The sequence below is a fragment of the Wyeomyia smithii genome, chromosome 1 (genome assembly GCF_029784165.1).
Source record: "Wyeomyia smithii strain HCP4-BCI-WySm-NY-G18 chromosome 1, ASM2978416v1, whole genome shotgun sequence".
NCBI lineage: Eukaryota > Metazoa > Arthropoda > Insecta > Diptera > Culicidae > Wyeomyia > Wyeomyia smithii.
Genome location: NC_073694.1, coordinates 179,005,562 through 179,026,621, shown reverse-complemented (window position 1 = coordinate 179,026,621; position 21,060 = coordinate 179,005,562). Strand labels below are relative to the sequence as shown.

General features: G+C 38.6%; 1 protein-coding gene across 1 annotated transcript in view; it reads left to right on the top strand.

Annotated features, from left to right (window-relative positions):
- The first annotated feature begins 4,894 nt into the window (after positions 1–4,894).
- The window catches only part of LOC129718130 (uncharacterized), a 69,362-nt gene continuing 53,196 nt past the window's right edge, over positions 4,895–21,060 (top strand). The window contains exon 1 of the mRNA XM_055668560.1: positions 4,895–5,026. The gene's annotated coding sequence lies outside the window, so the exon portion shown is untranslated. The remainder of the gene's footprint in view (positions 5,027–21,060) is intronic.

Genomic DNA, 21,060 nt, shown 5'->3' with positions numbered 1-21,060 from the left:
GTCTGTCTGTCTGTCTGTCTGTCTGTCTGTCTGTCTGTCTGTCTGTCTGTCTGTCTGTCTGTCTGTCTGTCTGTCTGTCTGTCTGTCTGTCTGTCTGTCTGTCTGTCTGTCTGTCTGTCTGTCTGTCTGTCTGTCTGTCTGTCTGTCTGTCTGTCTGTCTGTCTGTCTGTCTGTCTGTCTGTCTGTCTGTCTGTCTGTCTGTCTGTCTGTCTGTCTGTCTGTCTGTCTGTCTGTCTGTCTGTCTGTCTGTCTGTCTGTCTGTCTGTCTGTCTGTCTGTCTGTCTGTCTGTCTGTCTGTCTGTCTGTCTGTCTGTCTGTCTGTCTGTCTGTCTGTCTGTCTGTCTGTCTGTCTGTCTGTCTGTCTGTCTGTCTGTCTGTCTGTCTGTCTGTCTGTCTGTCTGTCTGTCTGTCTGTCTGTCTGTCTGTCTGTCTGTCTGTCTGTCTGTCTGTCTGTCTGTCTGTCTGTCTGTCTGTCTGTCTGTCTGTCTGTCTGTCTGTCTGTCTGTCTGTCTGTCTGTCTGTCTGTCTGTCTGTCTGTCTGTCTGTCTGTCTGTCTGTCTGTCTGTCTGTCTGTCTGTCTGTCTGTCTGTCTGTCTGTCTGTCTGTCTGTCTGTCTGTCTGTCTGTCTGTCTGTCTGTCTGTCTGTCTGTCTGTCTGTCTGTCTGTCTGTCTGTCTGTCTGTCTGTCTGTCTGTCTGTCTGTCTGTCTGTCTGTCTGTCTGTCTGTCTGTCTGTCTGTCTGTCTGTCTGTCTGTCTGTCTGTCTGTCTGTCTGTCTGTCTGTCTGTCTGTCTGTCTGTCTGTCTGTCTGTCTGTCTGTCTGTCTGTCTGTCTGTCTGTCTGTCTGTCTGTCTGTCTGTCTGTCTGTCTGTCTGTCTGTCTGTCTGTCTGTCTGTCTGTCTGTCTGTCTGTCTGTCTGTCTGTCTGTCTGTCTGTCTGTCTGTCTGTCTGTCTGTCTGTCTGTCTGTCTGTCTGTCTGTCTGTCTGTCTGTCTGTCTGTCTGTCTGTCTGTCTGTCTGTCTGTCTGTCTGTCTGTCTGTCTGTCTGTCTGTCTGTCTGTCTGTCTGTCTGTCTGTCTGTCTGTCTGTCTGTCTGTCTGTCTGTCTGTCTGTCTGTCTGTCTGTCTGTCTGTCTGTCTGTCTGTCTGTCTGTCTGTCTGTCTGTCTGTCTGTCTGTCTGTCTGTCTGTCTGTCTGTCTGTCTGTCTGTCTGTCTGTCTGTCTGTCTGTCTGTCTGTCTGTCTGTCTGTCTGTCTGTCTGTCTGTCTGTCTGTCTGTCTGTCTGTCTGTCTGTCTGTCTGTCTGTCTGTCTGTCTGTCTGTCTGTCTGTCTGTCTGTCTGTCTGTCTGTCTGTCTGTCTGTCTGTCTGTCTGTCTGTCTGTCTGTCTGTCTGTCTGTCTGTCTGTCTGTCTGTCTGTCTGTCTGTCTGTCTGTCTGTCTGTCTGTCTGTCTGTCTGTCTGTCTGTCTGTCTGTCTGTCTGTCTGTCTGTCTGTCTGTCTGTCTGTCTGTCTGTCTGTCTGTCTGTCTGTCTGTCTGTCTGTCTGTCTGTCTGTCTGTCTGTCTGTCTGTCTGTCTGTCTGTCTGTCTGTCTGTCTGTCTGTCTGTCTGTCTGTCTGTCTGTCTGTCTGTCTGTCTGTCTGTCTGTCTGTCTGTCTGTCTGTCTGTCTGTCTGTCTGTCTGTCTGTCTGTCTGTCTGTCTGTCTGTCTGTCTGTCTGTCTGTCTGTCTGTCTGTCTGTCTGTCTGTCTGTCTGTCTGTCTGTCTGTCTGTCTGTCTGTCTGTCTGTCTGTCTGTCTGTCTGTCTGTCTGTCTGTCTGTCTGTCTGTCTGTCTGTCTGTCTGTCTGTCTGTCTGTCTGTCTGTCTGTCTGTCTGTCTGTCTGTCTGTCTGTCTGTCTGTCTGTCTGTCTGTCTGTCTGTCTGTCTGTCTGTCTGTCTGTCTGTCTGTCTGTCTGTCTGTCTGTCTGTCTGTCTGTCTGTCTGTCTGTCTGTCTGTCTGTCTGTCTGTCTGTCTGTCTGTCTGTCTGTCTGTCTGTCTGTCTGTCTGTCTGTCTGTCTGTCTGTCTGTCTGTCTGTCTGTCTGTCTGTCTGTCTGTCTGTCTGTCTGTCTGTCTGTCTGTCTGTCTGTCTGTCTGTCTGTCTGTCTGTCTGGCTGGCTGTCTGTCTGTCTGTCTGTCTGTCTGTCTGTCTGTCTGTCTGTCTGGCTGGCTGTCTGTCTGTCTGTCTGTCTGTCTGTCTGTCTGTCTGTCTGTCTGTCTGTCTGTCTGTCTGTCTGTCTGTCTGTCTGTCTGTTTTTTTCTGTATCTCGGTAAAGTAGTCTGGAAGGGGGAGGGCTAGGGAGTCTTATATATTAAACTATTTTATTTTTTAAACAGTTGACAAATGTATATAGAGGCCTGTTTCTCAAAAGTCAATATCGCTTTATTTCATTAGCGTTGGTAACAAGCGAGATGAGGAGGGGCCATGGCCCCCAGGCCCCCGTATTTTAGAAGTCTCCAAAAAAGTTCATTTCGCATGATCCTTGACTTAATCTACTATTATAAAAATGGGATTCTATTTGTCTTTTTGCATAACTCAAGAACTAATCAAGCAAATGGAACCGAACACTTTGAAATAACTGGATTTTTTGTGTCTTTATAAAAAAGGCTTTCAGCTTCAAGCTGGTTCACCTCTATAACTAGAATTTCAAAAAAACTAACACAATCCTTCTTGAACTTTTCTCTAATTAATATGTTTGTATGACATGTTCCTCTATTGAAATCAACGCTAACTCAGCCTTCCGCCCCTTCCGCCATGGGTTACGTAATTTGTGTGCGATGCCTTATAGTTTTTCGTGCTACTACAACAGTTCCTAACACACTTTTCTGCTTGAAATCTTGGGCCACCGTAGCCTATCATAACAGAATTGAGTTAGTTATTCAAAAGATTGGAAACCCATTTTATTTGTAAAACAACACTTTCAAATTATTTTGAATTTGGTAATCTGATAAGAATATCTTCAACTTGTTAACGTTTGGCACCTTGATCATTTTGCACGTGTTGTTTGATTGAAGATTAAAAAAAAATTTGGTAGTACAAAATAGTGCCACCTTGAGAAAGCAGTGAGAACGAATAATTATTATGGCAGCAATAAATAGTCTCCGATTCCATTTCATCGTTCAGAAAGTTTGCAAACAAATTGATATCAGATCTTTAATTGAAGGGTGGGTAAAATCTGAGTAAATAGAACCAAACGTTATCCGGAAAGAAGATAAATCGTGCTGTGCGGTGCTGCAGTAATTTCTAACTAGTGACGAACCCTATGAAACCCCCAAAATGAAATCTTATGTTTATGTGAACATTCCTCAACCCACCAACCCACCTACTTTGCACAACAAAATAATCTTACAAACTCGTACATTCATCAAAAATGATTAATGAGCCCTTCCGTAGGCAGAGGAGAACACATGTAAAAGTGATTGGTATTCACTATCCTACAAAGTTTCCAGTTACAGCCGCTTTGTTCGATTCAATGTCATTATCGGTCTTCATATTTCCGAACTCTCCCTGTGGGGATAGTTCTTCCCTACTGTCGAAGAGTTTTATTGCAAAATCCGCCACCGCTAGTTCGAGAAGGTTAATGATCCTACAGGTTTCTATAGAGGCGCAATCTGTCGACGATGAAGAAACCACTGGGCCGAACTAATCGTCTCGACTGATAAGCGGGAATTGTTGAATCTTTACTGCACACCCACAGGATAAGACGAATATAAAAATACAATATTTCCACCTGTTGATTTGACTCGGCTGGTTGTTGCTTCACAGCACGAAGCCACTAGTAAACAAAACCTCATGTGCCACACCGGGATATGAGTGAAATCATCACTCACCCACTTTCAACCCACCGGCAAAGCCGGCTGCAGTGCAGTGGGTGGTTGGAAGCGAAGGGAGAGCAAAAATGAAATAGAGTTTGTACACATATAGCAATATAGTAAATTCAGACTTCATTCATGCTTTCACTTCGCGCTTGCTTGCATCTAGCGGACCGGGCGACCGGAAGGGAGGCAGAAGAGAGCGTGGTTCCACTTTCCGCGGATAAACAATATGGCCTCGGTTGATTATCAAACCATCGTTAATGGTGAGGGACGATGTATTTTTTATTGTCGCAGCTTGAAAGTGAACATCATCATGCACGACACAATAATGGCTGGCCACTGATAACGTATTCAGGCTGCACACTACAATGAAAAAAAGAAACTAATATTTATGGCAGGCATCCACGCCGAAAATTGTCCTTAATTATTAGCGAAATAAATTATATCTTTTATGGGTTGAAGCAGTCGGGTAGATAAGTGTGTGATGATGGAGAAAAACTGTGCTTTATATTGCGATTGATTATGGTAAATTGATGTCCTCTTTCAATACGCTCCCAGGAGACACACACGGTCTGGAGTGACATTAGTAGCGAAGGATGACCGATAGTAGAATTTTTAGAACTACCATAGATAAAACAACCGGACAACTGTTGAACTCGTAAGCCAGGCCTCACCCCACGTGACCTTTCGGGGCACGTTTCAACTCGTCCCGCAATATTTTATTCCTCCAGCAACGACGGTGGCTGTGGCATCAACTCCGATTGTATCGTGATGAAATATACCGGAATCGTACAATCGTATCACAGATAAAAAGAAAGTCCCGCAAGTTGGCATGCATTCACCGCACGCAAGCAAGGCGGCCGGCTGTCACTCGTGTGAGTGTGGTGGGCTTGTGCCAGTATCTGTGTGTGAATGTAGGAGAGGAGGGATTCGCCTCGAAGGACATCCGTTCGTTTGGCTACGCTGCTGGCTTGGGTTTTGGCGTTCTCGCTGTGGCTTGTTCGATTATCGCCTTTCTACGCCGGAATCAGTTCTGTTCATGTGTTCGACGCGTTCGTTTCGTCCTTTTGTGCGGAATCGGCTCCGGTATCCGTCGCAGTGGTGATTACCAGCAGCAGCCGGGTTTCTTTTGGATTATCAGCTTTTGCGGTTGAAACAGTGCAGCGAGAAAAGTTACAGTAGGTATCATCGGACAAAAGACTTGAATTATTTTTCATTTCATAACTGTTGACCATAGAGACATGACAGGATGCAATTGTAGAAGTTTGCTGATCACTTCCGGGTTCGAAAACTGCGGTCGTTTGTTTGCCGATTGGTAATTCTGGTCTGTTCGTTTGAGGTACAGTGAGAAAATTTCAATTTTCATAGTCTGTACAAAAAGTCTTAAAGTCTATACAAAAAATTCAAATGATGTTGATGTTCAATTTATACAAACTCAAAGCCAGCCAGCCTCATACTGAGTTGGTGCCCTCGAAAAAAAGTTGTTTTAGCCGAACTGTGCATTTATATAATTCAGTGGATTTGAGGCTTATTTATCCTGAACAAGAAGTGGCGCTGTGAAGCTAATTTCGTTTCGTATTAGTGACCCGGCAAACTTTGTACTGCCACACAGAATGTTCTATTTCAATGGTCGACAAAAGCGAAAAAGATGCTGTCCTGCAAAAAAAAGCATTTTAACCATTCTTGCCAAATTTGGTGCCTCCAGCCAATGTAGAAATGCGTCAACTTACGTCAAAGTGTCACATAGTAATTGCTTGCCGGGTCACATAGTAATCGCTTCAACGTTATGTTTACGAGAAAACTCATTCACATCTTTGAAAAAATGTTGGTGGCTAGGGGCATCAAAACTCACAGGAATAGTTAAAAAGCTATAACCTTTCGTTATTTTACTGTTTGAGCTTTCGGGTCAAACTTGTGTTACTCATTTCGGTTAAGCTCAAAAAACCGAAGCTTTTCAGAAAAAGAATATATCCAAGATCTATTCATATTTTTTTACATCTTGATAGGTGCACATAGCCGTCATTGCTCGGAATAAAGAGTTTCAAAATTCAGGATCACTTATCATATATTACTTCTCATTTAGTCCGAATGGCGTTTAAGGTCGATTTGCGACCTGTTTGTGTCAGGAATTGAAATTTGGTATTCTAGATTTTTTCCTAAAAATCGAAGTCGCCATCTTGGGACCCAAAATACTTTTTGGAGTTGACCTACGGCCTTTGGTCATCATCTCGGTTACAGAAATACTCATATTGGATGCTATTTGACCATTTTTGGTTGTTACTCAGAAGTTAATTCCCCATATCTTCTGAACTTTCTTTTTCTCTTTTCTTTTCTATTCTTTTGATTTATAAAAAAGAAATTCCGTAACGTCATAATATCATCGATATTATTCACTCTGTGCAGTATAGGTGTACAGTAATCACCATCATTTTGAATCGCGCGTCGAATTCGATTATATATGTGAAAAGGTTAAGGTTTTCTTTATACTAAAATCTGTGATATCGGTACTTATTACGGAAATCACTTCACGATGAAATATATTTCACTCTCACGCTCACTTCAATTTTTGAGACCTATTCCCGATTCCACCTAAAGTGATGTGACAAAAATTAGCTCTGTAATCTGCCGTGAGATGACATTGTGACGTAGATCCAAGTGATCAGTTTTTCAGTACGGCCCAAAAACGAATGAATTTCTTGTCAGTTGTGTATTAAAATGGGTGCCTACGTTACTTTGTTTTTTTTTTTTTTTTTTTTTTTATTTTATGCAACGTACGGATAAGTAACAACAAAAAGAAAGATACCAAAAGATAGGTCATTGAATTATGAACTAATTGGCATGAAAAACCCATATTTGAAAAAAAAAGCACTTACATCATTTGTCATCTCACGGCAGAATTAGCATCATCATTCACAAAACATTATGACTCAAACTCAAAATTAGATGCGGTGACTTTTGATTTTTTTCAATAAAATGATCTTTGGTGTTCAGGAGAGACTTTTGAGAGAAAGTTATCGTAATGTGATACCGCACGTCATGCGTTGAACTGTTCGTAGCAAGATTTCGAAAAGTGATCTAAATGGCCAGGTAAACTCAATGCTCACCTAATTTCTTGACTGTATCTTTAAGCATTTTTTCACAGCTGGCGATGTCAAACATTAAATCGGTGGTTGCGAACTTGCTAAAAAACATGTTCATGATAAAATTCAAGAAGGCGGCGGAGCACAGTGTTTTATTTTGCCGTTTTCGTGCGATTAATTGAATATCGTTTCAAATATTGATTATAGCCATAATGTTTGATCGGAGAAATTTCAAGATATTCAAAAATACATCTTTAAATGTAAGAAGATTAATGATTAATCCACCTAAAAGTGAGATAGAAAATTTACTTTTTCATCAGATTGAGATAGATGCATGGTGTCTTCGGCAAAATTTTAGGTGATCTCAAAACAATAAACTTTGCCGAAGACATCATGTTTCTATCTCTTATATATTACGAGCGACCTAAAGTTTTCTATGAAGAGGTACTGAAAATCACAATTTTCATTATAACTTTTTTCTCAGATTTTTCCGAATTTTCAAACCTTCTACAAAGTTATCAATCATCTAAATATACATTAGGGTGGGGAAAATTATCGGTTTTCCAGAACCAAGCTTTTTTGGTTCCTGTTGGGGCCCCAAACAACCCTAAACTTACCGGAAGTCGATTGGTTTTGTCTCCGCTTGGCGCATTGCATTTCAAATTTGTATGGAAATTTGTATGGGAAAACCTACTTTTTTGCATTTACCTTTCTAGAAGGCTCAATAATACTCTAATAATGCACTACATTATGTTAAAGTATAGTATTTCAGATACCTAACAACTTTGCCGAAGACACTGAAGAGCTAGGATGTCCATAAGAAGAGGTATAGCTGTTCAAAGTTGAGTATGTCGATTTAAATGCAGAAAATCTTGTTTTCTGTAAGCGTAGATGCAAATAGTAGCTTTTTTTCCAAATTCAATTTATTCTTCTTCCCCGATTTCAAAAGGGGCCAGCAGAGATTTCGCGTCTTCCGAAAAAGTTTTAATGTCCGCTTTTGGCCACCCACGTGCTTCTGTGATAACAGGATATGACGAAATAAGCAACCAATGCAGAAGATTGCGCTTTTGCGGGATATCTTCCAAGTATCGATATCTGAAGATAAAAAAAATATACATATACAGAGTAATGGAAAATAAACTGAAATATTCACCGCTTCCATTCTTTGTTTCTAGCCTCCTGAGCCTCTTCAGAAAAATGCTCTATGGGGACCAAAAAGTGCTTCATCACTGCCGAACCATGATTGATCTACAGAAATTACTGGTAACTCTCAGCGAAGTACTAAGTGCTTGAACTATTGACAAAGGATTACCTGTAGCTGTAGCTAATGATTCCGCCATTTTTCAATGCCTTCAAATGTATCCGAAAACATTTCTTGACTTTTGTTCAGCTAACGATAACTGTAACCTATCAGCACAGAGAGCACGATTGAGTATTTTTTGCAGTATAAAGCATGCAACAGCCTACTTCTGCAATTACTATTTAGTTTGCCTAGATATTTTTAAAGGCTGCTGCGCTGAATATTTTTAAAACTATATATGTACTTCAATAAATCAATCGTAAAGGCTGCTTACATACTCTTACATACCGAAGTGTGTACCTTTAATTGAAAGTCTGAAAATAGTTATTTCATCGTATGAAACTGCCACGTGCGTAAAATTGCGTAATTTTGAGATGGTTGAGGTGAAAGTATCCTTAACAATATCGAAATATGTCAAATACCTTTTTTATTTTAGGAGATAAAAAATAACAAAGTTCAGCATAAACATGTATATTGAGCAGAGCTGCGGAAAGTCAATATCATACTACTGACATTACGCCAAAATGATGCAACACCAGAATCAGCCAACTACGATGCATGGTTCATTACAAAATAGTTTGCGATGTTACAATGATTCTCTTAGCGTCAACTCTCCCTCTCATTTTTTTCTTGCTATCTTTCTCGATCATTCGGGTATGGCTGTACTGAGATTGAACCAGCAGAAATATCAAGTTCATTTTGACAGCATGATGTTATGAGGATAGCAAACATAAAATCAATGATTTTTCTTCAATTGATATGTATGATATTGATGTATGGTCGGCATGCGATCAGACCGAACTAAGCGCCGTTTTCTCAGATTGAGTTATTGACACCCAGTGGATATGAGAAGTAATAATCTATCTATTATGAAGTAACGAAATCGTTTGAGCATTTGATAACGATATTATAACAAAAATTCTCTGTAAAAGCTTGTACACAGCAATTGCGGTGGTAAATGTTTTTCGACGCTTGGCTCGGTTTGGCTGCACGCCGACTAAAAGCATTGTCAATAAACAACTATTACTTCGTTTTGTAACTGAGCGTATTTTAGTTTGGTACTTTTGAATCTGTATGATCATTCATTTTTATTCTCAGTAGAGAATATGCTTCTTCATAACACCAATTGTAATAAAAAGAATTCTTTTAATATTTTTCAAATGATCTCATATCTGAAAAATAATATTGCATTTTTATTTGTTTTTTGACAGCATGAGTTTATTAATTTGATTCTTGAATATTGTGCTTGTTGTAGGTTAAACTAAAGACAGTGTTGTTCGCGGAAAAAAATGAATCGCGGGTGGCAAAACAGTAAACTTTTAAATATGTATGGGTATGTATATTTATATACAGATCCTGTTAAATGTTGGCACGGTTCAACTTTGAAACTGTTCAATTTTGGTTCGGAATGGTTTTGCTTTTCTCCTAGTTTTTATTCATATTTTCTTTTAACGAAGAGGATGGCCGGAGTTAATCGACTGGTTTCGGATATATGACCGGAATATGTTTCAGTAACATGGTAACGATGATCAAAGCAGTGCTTAGAAGTGCTTAAAATCCTACCATGCCTCTCATTGAAAAATGTAAAAATGCGGACCTGTTCCGGTTGTGTTCCGAATACTCGGAGTTGTTGTGCCAGCCCATCAAGCGACACCTATAACCACTGGTTTGAAATTATAAACCTAGTTCATTGGTTGCCATATCTTGAGTTGGGATCGTCACAGACCGCAAAGCAGATCAATTTTAAAAAATCCTGATAGCAACAAACTTCAAGCTAGCACTGACATAATCACGCTACTGAAACGATTTTTGATATTCCAAAAATCACCTTGATTTGCATTGCACTGATATTTCCGAGTGAACTCTGTATATTCACGACGATTGACAATGAGAAGCCGAAAATGGCAACAAAAGAGACAAGATATTGAATCACTTGTCGGAACCTCACGCTTACTGTGATGGTTGCTGGCTATTTATGAGAGAAAGAAACGAGTGCGATGATATTTTCTCTCTCGTCATAGTCAGCATGTTGCTTGGATTAATCGCAGCTCTGATATTGAGATGATTGATCAGATCGACTTGAACTGTCCTACAGTACGGTCGCATTTTACCAACAGCTCGAGGCTAAGTCTTAGACTACCGAGAGATATTAAAATTTTGTTTTTCGCTTTCAACAGGCAATCTTTTTAAAAGACTACCTGTTTAAAAGGCAAAGTAATAAATTTGTTTTTAAAGTTAACGAGTGTTTAGTGAATTAATTTGGTTTGAGATATTTCCACTCAAATTCTATAGTGAAGTGAAAGTGTAGTGAAGTTTTCCAGTTATGCCTGGAAAAAATAAAAAAGCTCGCTTTGATGCGGCATCAAGGAAACGTGAGGCATCTCCTCCAAGTGACACTGAAATTTCGACTAACAGATATGATATTCTTTCTTCTGTTGAGGATCTAGAATTTCAAACTTCTCATACTGAGCATAAAGCCGTTATGAAGAAGGTTAAAGTTCCACCTATTGTGGTATTTGTAGCAAACTTTAAAGCATTTCGATCAGAACTTTCATCATTTCTATCGAATGTGAAAGTTAATTTTCAAATTGGTCGCCAAGGCGAAATTCGTATTTTGGCCGAATCTTTTGATGGTCATAAACATCTTTTACAGTATTTGACTGAAAAGATGTATAAATTTTACTCTTTTGATGCCAAAAACGAGAGACCGTTTAAGGCTGTGTTGAAAGGTCTCTCAAATGATCAAATGAATCACTTGGTTTTGCCCCCAACCAAGTAATTTTGATAAAACGAAAGGCAAATGCCAAAATTTTTCAAACTGGAATACACCAGGAAAACTACTTAGGACATTTTGATCGTACCAAAGTACATAATTTGAAATGTTTAGAAAAAGTACGTGTTTTATTCAACGTGCGAATAAAGTGGGAAAATTTCAAGAGACATGGAGGAATCCATAATCTTACGCAATGTCGGAATTGTCAAGCCTATGGTCATGGAACTCGAAACTGCCATATGGCTGCAAAATGTATGATTTGTGGTGACACTAGTCACACGAAAGATATCTGCCCCGTGAAAGAGATCACTAATAGTTTCAAATGTGTAAATTGTGGGGGAAATCACAAATCTAATTTCTTTAATTGTCTTGTAAGGTCAAAAATTATTGCTTCTAGACAACGTAGGAGTTCTAAACAACCTGTTGTCAATGTGGGTAATCAAAAGACTTTCAGTACTGTTCAGGCATCACCAGCACTTTCATTAGCAGGTGTGTCTGTAGGTAATAATTTGAACTCAGATAACAAATTTTTAGAAAAATAATCCTGTTCAGGCAACACCAGGCTGTTCATATGCCAGTGTCCTTACAGGTAATTTTTCAAATTCGAACAGTAACAAACCATTCGTGTTTGGTGCTGAAAAGTCAGCCAGTATTGATTTCGGTAATCCAACTCCCGAAAAGATTGAATACCTACAACAATCCATGCTGCAGCTAATGTCCGTTTTGTTGAACTGTAACTCGATGTACGAGGCTGTTCAAGAAGGTATAAAATTTACAACTAATATTGTTATGAAATTGAAATTCAGCAATGATTTTAAATAATGCTGTAAATTTTCTAAATTGGAATGCTCGCTCTTTAAAAGCGAAAAAGGATGAATTTTTCAATTTTTTAACAGTCCACGATGTGCATATTGCAGTTGTGACTGAAACGCTTTTAAAGCCAAATATCAAACTAAAAAAGAACCCCAATTATATAGTTCATAGGTTTGATAGAATTGATGTTGCCGGTGGTGGAGTTGCAATAGTTATCCACCGTCGAATAAAACATCGTGTTTTACCCCATCTTGAAACCAAAGTAATCGAGTGTTTGGGAATTGAAATTGAAACAAGTATTTGCATTTTATTTATAGCCGCAGTGTATTTGCCTTTTCAATGCACTGGTGAGCGAAAAAAATATTTCAAGGGAGATTTGCAAAAACTCACAAGAAATAAATCTAAATTTTTAATCATCGGTGATTTTAATGCGAAACATCGATCTTGGAATAATGCTCAAAGGAATTCCAATGGAAAAATATTGTGTAATGATTGCTCGACTGGATTTCATTCAGTTTTATTTCCAAATGGTCGTACATGTTATTCTTCTATTAGGAATCCATCTACAATTGATTTGGTACTAACAAATCAAAGTCATTCATGCAGTGATTTATTAACTCATGCTGACTTTGATTCAGATCATCTTCCCATATCATTTTCTATTTCCCATGAAACTATTTTAAATCCCACTAGATCTGTGTTAAATTATCACAAGACTAATTGGGATAGATATCGTGTTACGATCGAGGAAAATTTGAATGATGATATTATTTTACAAAATAGTTCTGACATTGACAGAGCATTAGAAAATTTTCGCAGCTTTATACTCAATGCCCGGAATTTATCAGTTCCTAAGGCTTGAGTGAAATTTAATGCGCCAATTATTGACAGTGATCTTCAACATTATATACGTTTGAAGAACATACGGAGATACCAAAGATCTCGTGATCCCGCTTTGAAAATTATTTTTCAAGAATTACAAAAGGAAATTAAACATAGATTCACTCTCTTGCGAAATGAGAATTTCATAAGAGAAGTTGAACAACTAAAACCTTATTCAAAACCTTTCTGGAAGCTTTCGAAGGTTCTTAAGAAACCCTCGAAGCCCATTCCAGTCCTTAAAGATGGTGATTGCATTTTTCTAACGAATGAACAAAAATCTCAAAAACTTGCTCAGCAGTTCGAGAGTGTTCATAACTCCAATTTGAACGTAGTAAGTTCTATTGAAAATGAAGTAAACCAAAAGTATGTTCAGATCACCACCCAAGAATTTCTTTCCGAAGAGGTATTGGAGACAAACTTGAATGAGGTGCGAACCATTCTCAAAAAATTCAAAAACATGAAAGCACCAGGAGATGATGGGATTTTCTATATCCTCATCAAAAGACTTCCCGAAAACTCTTTAAATTTCTTGGTAGAAATTTTCAACAGATGCTTTGCACTAGCACATTTTCCTACGAAATGGAAAAATGCCAAAGTCACTCCAATTTTAAAACCCGAGAAGAATCCAGCTGAGGCATCAAGTTATCGACCAATTAGTTTACTTTCCTCTATTAGCAAACTTTTTGAAAGAATAATTCTCAATAGAATAATAACACATGTTAATGAGAACTCAATTTTTGCAAATGAGCAGTTTGGTTATCGCCATGGGCATTCCACTACTCATCAGTTACTTAGAGTAACTAATATGATTCGAACTAATAAATCTAAAGGCTATTCGACTGGAGCAGCTCTACTAGATATAGAAAAGGCATTCGACAGTGTTTGGCATAAAGGTTTAATAGCTAAAATGTCAAATTTCAGTTTTCTGCTTTATCTCACAAAAATGATACAAAGTTATTTAACTGACCGCACTCTCCAGGTTAACTATCTAAATGGTAAATCTAATAGATTGCCTGTTAGAGCTGGTGTGCCTCAGGGGAGTATCTTGGGCCCAATCTTATATAACATTTTTCCTTCTGATCTTCCTGATTTACCACCAGGTTGTGAGAAATCTCTGTTTTGTGACGATACAAGCATTTCCGCAAAAGGAAAAAGCCTTCGTGTTATATGCAGTCGGCTACAAAAAAGTTTAGATATATTTTCTTCATACTTGCAGAAATGGAAGATTTCCCCTAATGCTTCAAAAACACAGTTAATTATTCTTCCTCATAAGCCAAGAGTTTCATTTCTCAAACCCACCCATAACCACGTTATTAAGATGAACGGTGTGGTCTTAAATTGGTCTGATCAAGTTAAATACTTAGGGCTAATTTATGATAAGAATCTTACTTTCAAGGAGCACATTGAAAATATCCAGTCAAAGTGCAATAAGTTTATCAAATGTTTATATCCTCTTATCAACAGGAATTCTAGACTTTGTCTCAAGAATAAACTGTTAATTTACAAACAAATATTTAGACCAGCAATGTTATATGCAGTTCCCATCTGGACAAGTTGTTGTGCAACCAGGAAGAAGACACTTCAAAGGATTCAGAATAAACTTTTGAAAATGATTTTGAAGCGTCCTCCCTGGTTTAGCACGAACGAGCTACATAGGCTCACTAATGTAGAATCATTAGAAAATATATCAAGCCAAATTATCAACAAATTCCGACGAAAATCGTTGCAATCCTCAATTGCAACGATTAGCTCACTTTATAGTCAGTAAGATAGTTTTAAGTTTATTTTAAGTTTCATTTTATTCCTTTTATTTCTTTTTTTTTCTTGACAAGTAGGTTTAATAATTTTCCTACAATTACATAATGTTAACTGCGAAAGCTAATAACATTCAAAAATACTAAAAAGCGTACAAATATATATAATAGTGATGAAATGTCACCATTTGTAGCAGAACACACAATACTAATTCTGAATAGATATTTTAGTACATAAATAAATCATTACAAACTCCCCCCTATAAAAAAAAATTGAGATGATTGATAACTTTGTAGAAGGTTTGGAAATTCGGAAAAAACTGAGAAAAAAGTTATAATGAAAATTGTGATTTTCAGGACCTCTTCATAGAAAACTAAGTAAATTTTCTATCTCGTTTTTAGGTGGATTGATCACTCATCTTCATTCATCTAAAGATGTATTTTTAAATATCTTGAAACTTCTCCGAACAAACATTATGGCTATACACAATATTTCAAACATTCTTAATTAATCGCACGAAAACGGCAAAATAAAACACTGTGCGGAGTCCAAAATGGCGACTTTTTTCTGCTCCAAATGAAAGTTATATTATTCTTCTTTAAAAGGATGTGCTAGTTGCAGAGGGTTCAATCACAAATTTAAGAGAAATAGATCAATAAAAAATCACAGGAGGGTTGTGTGCAAAGCCACGACCGCAAGGTTTAAGTAGAATACTTTTACACAGCTTTACTTAAGGCTGTACATTAACCTACGGCCGGGCGAATCGGTTCGCGCCGCTTTTCGCGTTTAGCTTGGCAGAGGCCTAATGCGCACGGCCAACACAATAGAAAGGTGTTTTCACATTGGAAATTAGACTCGGCTTTACTGGAGTAAGTGTTAGCAAATGCATCTACCGCTCATACCGCCGCTATCGTACGAAAGCGCGTCGTTTCATGTGGGGAATAATATCAACAACGAAAAATGACGCGCGTCTAAGCACATCCGAACTGTTTCGCCGTGCTGCTTCCATTTACTTCCTCATGAAAGTACCGGCTGCACCTACCGCTGAGGCTGTTACCATACTGCTACTGGTACCCAAAACTATTAACTCTTCAAATTAAGTGTTTTATTTGTCCTCAAAAGAACAATTGTTCATTCTTCTGAACAAAATGATCCAACTTTTCCATTAGAGGAAGTGCCGGCTGATGTACGGCAAAAATCTCGCCCGATCGCTCGCGTTGGCGTTCGTTCTCAGGCAGAGGCCTGAGACGTGGTGACCAACCACAGGGCACGTGATTTGTTTAATTTGAAGGCAGCCACAGGCGCAACCCGGACGGTCCATCCAGCTCACCTTCCGACTAATGAATGTAGCTAGTTTTCCCAGAAACACTCTTTTATAGTCTAAGGGTGTTACGAAATAGGCCATGCCTTTCAGTTCAGTTGTTCCATTCCCTAATGTTCTTCAGACAAATTATTCCACAATTCGCATTTGACTTTTGTATCCAGCGAATAAACACCGATGGTGCTCTTGCTCTCACACGCGCAACGGTTTTAACTCGTATCTTATTGCGGTTTGTAACATCAAGCGATTTCGTTTGCTCGCTGTTGCGTGTTGCATCACGTTGCAACTTGGCAGATGGGAGACGACAAAATTCTGTTGATGCTAATTGATTGAATCGACTTCATATAAGCTCTGCACAGTCGAACTAACTGTCTTTGTGAATGCGGCCTCACAGGGCAGTTTTTTTTTTTCAAAGTCGGTTATGCTGATCGCAGCCTTCGCGCTGCCCCTACAGTGGGGGGTTTACTAAATAAAGTAAAAATTAGACAACCACAACAGAATTTGATTGCATCCCGCACAGAATGTCCGCTTGTGTTGATGCCAGAAAATTATTAACCTTCAATTATTCGTTTATTTGCCTTGAAAAAGGCATTTTGCGGTTCAAAATCGGTTGCTGATCGCAACCTTTGAGCTGCCCTAACAGTGGGGGAATTAAGATATACGGACAACATGCACTGTGGAAGCTATTTCACATTCAGTGAATTAGCCAGGCGCGACAGATTTAAATTGCTAGGATCCAACACAGAATGCTTGCTTGCGTTGTCAAAAATTATTAACTTTCAATAACTTGTTTATTTGCCTTGAAAAAGGCATTTTGATTTCCAAAATTGGATTTCCTGATGGCAATCTTCATGCTGCCCCAACACGGGGCATGGCAGTCTGACGACACACGCTGAGAAAAACCGCGCTGCTCCTGAGATGTGGTGACCAACCACAGGGCTAGTGCTGCTGCTAAGGAAGGACGATTGCTGTTGTCGCTGTCTAGAACTATTATGAGCGGCTTCGGCTGACACAGGCTCTTATATAGGCCAAATAGCATGTTGTCAATTGCAAGGTATATGATTCTGTCGACCGTGCTTGGGAAGCAATCATATAACGACCAATCAGAGGTCGAATTTTTCGTTTTGACAAGGCTTGACTATTTTCAATAGTACAATAGTGTGGATAATAAAATTACAATTATCTTGTTTTGGGAAGAATCTTAGAAGATTTTCCAATCTATTGCTGCAAGAACGAAGGAAATCCATCGAATACCAACCGACTTATTAGCATTTGAAATTGGACATATTTTTCACTTTTTCCGGTTTCAGATTTTCATTTCACATCCCTATGTAGCCGAACTTCCTGAGAGAAGTATTCTACTTCAAAAGATGAAGAATTGCTTAAAAAACAATTTTCCAAAAAACCGTTCAACCAATTTGTGCCCGAGGGGTCCATCAATATGAGCTAACCAAGGCGGCTTTCTGATGATCCCGTACCAGCTGCACAGCGATTTGGCGCGTTTTACTAATGACGCTTGACGTGAAATTTTTTGACATATCAATTCTTTCGCTGGATTCCAGCATACATTCATTTACTGTTTTCTGTTCAGCAAATAGTTTTGCTGTATTTTCGCGAATCACTGAATCGATTACTGGTTTCCAGTAAATTTATCAATGAAATACTGGTTCACAGAAAAAAAAAAAATTACTGAACAAAATTCAGTAAATTGTAGAACTGAATTACAGCAAACTTTTGAAAAAAATGCTGTGATTCAGTAAACATATGGTTTGCTGATACACTTTCAGCAATGTACTTTGCTGAACCAAAAAGAGAAATTTTGGTGTGTAGAGCTCCAACTTCGTTTTCTTGATAGAAGTCTCCATGCAAAATTACAGTTGAATTGAACTTCGGAAAGTCGTGGCTCAATTCGGTTCAAGTTTCACTTTACCGATAAAAATAAGCACGAGTAGTAGTTTATGAAATGTTTGATTTCGAAAACTTTTTTAGATGCCAAATAGCTCAGAAACGCAGGAAACGCCAGGAGCTGGTGTTACCAAAAAAGTTTTTGTTTGGAAAAAATCAAAATTATTCGACTCAAACTCGAGAACGATTTGATTCTTCAAATCCTGAACTGCCCATAATCGCATAATTGTAACATTTGCATAATTAATTGTTCGAGAAAATGACACTTTTATATTTTGACCTTAAATGCATTGTTCCCAATGTATTCTTGCAAATAGACACTTCAACTAAACTTAGTATCACGAAGAGAACACTACTTTACACTATGTATATATTGAACATCACTTTTGAAGTCAAATTGGCTGAAATTTTTGCAATGATACTTTTATGCAGTCACTTTCAAGGTACTTTTAGAATATATCACAAGAGAAATGAAGTTTTTCTTGTATTCAACAAGCATGAGCTGAACATCAGAAACGGATCGCCGGTGGTTGGTTACCGGACCAGAATAACTTCCGGGTTCCAAAGGATGCAGATGTGGATTTGGATGTAAGTTTTTTTGACAAAAAAAGATAAAAAAGTTAAGTAGTGTGACAATTATGCGGTTATTTACGCTATGTGACATAACAACTTGGTATTTTTCACGACTTTTTTCAAACAAACATAAGTATATTTTTTCAGATGTAAAAAATACATACTGTTTTAAAGATTTCCCAATAAAAAGCACGAAATCCATAAAATGTCGAATGTTACAATTATGCGATTACTGGCAATGAACATCTGAAATATATGACAAATGAATGTATGCCATTCATCCCAAGTAAATGAAGCTATTCTAGTCGGATACGTTACTACAAACATTGTAGTAATCGCGGTTGATCTTGCAGATTATTATACCTGAACTCAAGAATGAATTGGAGAGCCTTGACCTTGCCGATCTGATACGTATGACCTTTACTTTTACTAAAACATGATGTTTGAACATTTGCTAATGTATTATAACAAAAAAAAAATGTTTTGATTTAGTACCCCATGTATGACTAGACTCATGTATAAATGCAAATTTCGCATAGCAGTTGATCTTATTCCTTTTGTTTCTGGGGTGTATTTGACTGTATAATGGCCAAACACCATTGAACATGAGTATTTTCAGAATCAATATCCGACCCCAGACGACATTTTGAAATCCAAATTGGCGATTTTAAGTGTCTGTGAAATAGCACAATTTTGCCAAATACATTCCAATATGGGTATTTCCACACTATGCGTTCTAAGAATATTGATATAATAGTTCAAGTGATGATAAAAGTATACTTACTATGTAAAAAGTGACGCGATATTTTGAAGTGATGAATTTTGTAACCCTTGAACCCGAGCGACGCCGGGAGCGTTCAACTGGTTGATATATAAAGACATAACTTAACCTACCTGTTGTGAAATCAGATTCTGTAGGGGTAACCAGAATATGACTTTACGTGTTCTGTGTCAACCAGTTTTTTTAATTTGTTTATTTGGCTCGAAGAAACCAAAAGATGTACGATGAAATGAGGTCTGAAGTAAGCCAGTTGATCAATTTCTGCACAGAGGCAACATCAGCCGTATCGGCGGCGACGAAACTGTGGGCAGTTTGGTGGATTATTCTCTTTTTCGATAACATCAAGGTTATCCCGGTTGTAGTGGCACATCCCGGGTGTAGTGGCAGCTGGCTAGTTCGGGCCAGAACTTCACGGGGCCTTCGTGTGACTGGATGAACGGCAAAACTAGCTCCTGAAGTTACTTCTCCTTGTAAACTTGTCCATTAACGTTTGGTTTGTTTGTGATCCACCGTCAAAGTATCCCGGTAACGTTTTAGCACGGTATTTACAGTCGATTTCGGTAGTTCGAGAGCCTTGGCAATTATTCCTCCAACACGGGCAGGGTTTTCAACGTTAGTGTGCACATTTTTTTATCGTCTCTCGCGTTCCATCTTGGATAACTTTTCAACGCGTTTATCAGTCCTGACTATTTTTTTACCACGAATCAAAACCCTGTCATTAGTTTCTTAGCACGACAACTAGAGACGCTGTAGTAAATGAAAGGAAACGGCCAAATACTATATGGAACAACCTTAGACACCAAAATAGTTGATGAGGAAGCCAAATTATGCTGCAGTTTTCATGTTGTGAGTACGATCAGCACAGTGAACAGTGCAGCGCTTTTAGACGATAACACCCTGTTAGCATACAGACGCAAGGCATAGTACGCTAGGCATAATGGACGGTACGCATACAGGTACCAGACATATTGAAGCGAGCCCGAATGGATGCGAGGCCAAATAGGGTATTATACGATTTTCATAACTAGCGACCACATCTATGCCACTTACGTCATTCCCATAGAATTTACTTGAATCCGTTTTGTCTGGTTTTCTGGCTCAATTATGCGTCAAACAGCTATCACTGCTTTCAAAATAGCCGAATTAAAGCCGTTCGTGCGAGATCAACTTCTTGCTGCACTTGACACTACGTATAAAGGGATAAAACTAAGAACATTTGTTTTGTTTTGTGTGTTTCATGGGTTCTGTGCAGGACATACACACAAAAGTTTAATGGTAGGAAACCACATCAATATTGTGCAGAGTTAGCACAAATTTTGATTAAGGTTGGAACCTGTACAACGGAGGTGTGTTGGGTATGACCAGGGCTGCAAAAATTCGAAATAAGAGATATGAAATTGATTGATATATACTGTCAGTGTAATGATTCTTCCACCCACTGACTACCGCCCGTAATCAAAGATATCCATAAATATATGATAACCATTTCATTATCTTGCCTTTTTTATTTTGATTTGCATTCTTACCACTGTCGCACACTTGGATCTACTGAGTGCATTCTCAATTATCAATTGACAGCCACTCTAAGTGAAATTTAAAAATTCATATCTTTCGGCAGTGACGTGACATTTTCAACATAGAAGTTTTTCCATTGTTTTTCTCAGTCAAAAGGTTTATAAAGGGTAAGTTTAACACATGATACTAGAAACATTTATATTATTGAAACTTTAATTCCAATGTATGATCCAGAAAATATCATGGCTTCGGATCTCTGACGAATCACTTTCGGAGGCAAACTATGGTGATGAATTTGATCGCATTTTGATTGACATGTATGGCGGATCGGTTAACATGGAACACCAGGCAGATGAAACATATTTCCTGCAACAGATTCAGTCGTTATGCTCAGAGCCAAGACAAAACCACAGTTACAATGTTTGGGATCATTGGTTGTGACGAAAAGCCTTCAACTCTGAGCTGTACGCAGTTGCATAAATTGTGTTAGCCACGCCATCCGACGTGTCCGTGG